Below are 2,571 nucleotides of genomic sequence, written 5' to 3' on the forward strand. Positions count from 1 at the left end.
AAAGCAAACATATATGGTAGCAAAATGGCTCCAGATGAAAATGAAAAACAAAACAAAAGAGCAGAGCTCAAAATGTTTTGATAATCTTGGGGAACAAAGCACGTATCTTACAAATATGCAAAAAATTTCAACCCAAAAAACATTTTGTAAAATCTTATTGCATGGATGGTGACCAAAAACTGAGTTTACATTATCATGTGCAACAGAAAAGGGTACCTCTTCCACTAAAAGGTTCCGAATATAACCCAAGATCTTATTTTTGTGTTTCTATAAAATACCTATGCCCAAAACAAATAGGTCTAGCCAGTCCTATTTGAGTCAAATAAGAAAGCAAAGATTTTAGTAAGAAATCTGAAATAGGTTTGGGCATTGTATAAGCTATGACGATGCACAGCGATGCATAACATCAATGGCTAACCTTGTGAATACAACACTGAAATTGATAAGGTATTCATTCCAACCACACGCAATGGAAGAACACATCATGCCACAACACATACATTGTACCAATTTTCAAGACAGAGATGAAGACTCAACATGTGAAATACCTGTTAAAAGAAGAAAAAAACAGATGATCCAACTACCTTACAACTCTCAGCCTCAGAAAATCATATGTCATTAGGACATAGCTTTATCACCAAACGTCCCACTTATCAGTTATGGGTGTGAAGCAATGCTCAAAGAGATCTTGTTAGATTATGTCAATTTTGTTTGGTCACTGACTAGGATTCATGCAGAACAAGAGGGAATAAAATCAATATATTGGAATACATTTTTTGAAATGATTTGTGACAAAATCCAAAACTGTAATTGCCTATGGCCGAACCTCTCCAGAATCTCCAACAAAACCTGATGCTGTGTAAGCATCACTAGATTACTTTATCAGGGTAACTAAAAAAACTTGGCCAAGAAAATACAATAGTTACATATGATCAAGCAATATAAAGAATTATAACTAAATATCTTGACAAATATAGGCATCTCATAGTACATACTGGAGCATTTCATATCACTGAAAACTTTCTCTCCATTGGCTTTTTCATGTGACAAAGTGGTATTGAGGACATCCTTGTGAAGAGTGAAATTTGCTTGCCAGGCACAGCAAATAAGATCATCAGTGAAAAAGACTCCTACAAAATGCTCTGATACCACTCTCTAGTATGTGAGGCTATGATGCAGCTTAAATGGAATGCATTCCAGCAGTGGTGAATACTCAGTCAATCAGATGCTCTACCAAAGCTTGAAATATATGTTGATGAGCTGTCTGAAACTTTGGAATCCTCAGTCAAGGAAAATATAATAACCAAAAGTAATCAGGTTAAACAGTCTTTCATCCTTCTTCATCCCCTGTGGTTAGCATTTGAAGAAACTCTTGGTCCAACAACAAATTCTGATCTGTGTTTATAAGAGAATATATTGTAGCTGAGAGGTCAGGTGCAGGGAGTGCTCACTTGGCAGAGGTGCTGGCCATGCTTCCATATGCTATCTCTTCCAAATATTTTAGATATTGTAACTGCTTGCCTGCACATCTATATGGCATGCAAATGCTAGAAGTCACTCATCCAGAAGCCTTCCAGAAGTACTGTTTGCCAATCAGAAAGGGCTTTCTGCGGAACACATACTTATAGAGGGGGAAGGGAAAGTCCTCTTTTATTTAAAGACATTTCACAGAAACGAGCAATTCGTGACGAATACATCAAGGCTTTGACACTATTAACCAAAGTTTCAGAGGCCGTGAAAACCATGGTCCACATAGAGGAACATCTGGAGGCTGTCGTAGAAGTTCAAATAAACAAGTCAAGGAGGGTGCTGATTTGATTGAAAAGGTAAAGCACAAAGTTTCAACTGCGATGATTAATCCAAGAGCCTATGTTGCCATAGATATTAACTATTGATGTATACTTTATTAAAAGTAATGGCTACTTCAGCACCATTACACTTGTAGAGATTCTTTATTTTCCAAATATCGGCTTTTCCATGCTACTTAAACAGGAGGCTAGTAGAGTGCCTAGAGGTCATGATCAAATACAGGATCAAATTTTACATATAAACTATGATATCATACTCATCAAAGTCATTAACGATTTTCTCTCTCTCTCTCTCTCTCTTTCTCTCTCTCTCTCTGTCAAGGCCTTTGTCAGGAGAGCCCTCTCCCACTGCTCGACCTGGCAGGACACTCATCAGGAACTCGACCGCGCCTCCCAAGTACTCGTAAATAACGGGTATTCAAATAAATTAATAAGTAGAAAAGTCTGTACAGCCCTGGAAAAATGGTACGGTAGTGATAGCCCGCAGCCCACCCCCCAGGATAATATGAAGCTCTATTATAAGCCTTCATGAGTTCCCATTACCGTGAAGAAGAGGACTCCGTTAAGAAAATTATTTCCGACAATGTAAATCCTGATCGACGACACCAAAAAGAAAATTGAATTATATATATTACTAGAATCGGAGTGACCTAATTATGAAAAATAACCCCTCCCCACAGGTACGAAGACCCCCTGAGGCAGAAGTATGTGGTATACCAATACACATGCCCAGTCCGCGGTTGCAGCGGCGCCTACGTTGGTA

Source organism: Macrobrachium nipponense, chromosome 29, assembly GCF_015104395.2.
Source record: "Macrobrachium nipponense isolate FS-2020 chromosome 29, ASM1510439v2, whole genome shotgun sequence".
Taxonomy (NCBI): domain Eukaryota; kingdom Metazoa; phylum Arthropoda; class Malacostraca; order Decapoda; family Palaemonidae; genus Macrobrachium; species Macrobrachium nipponense.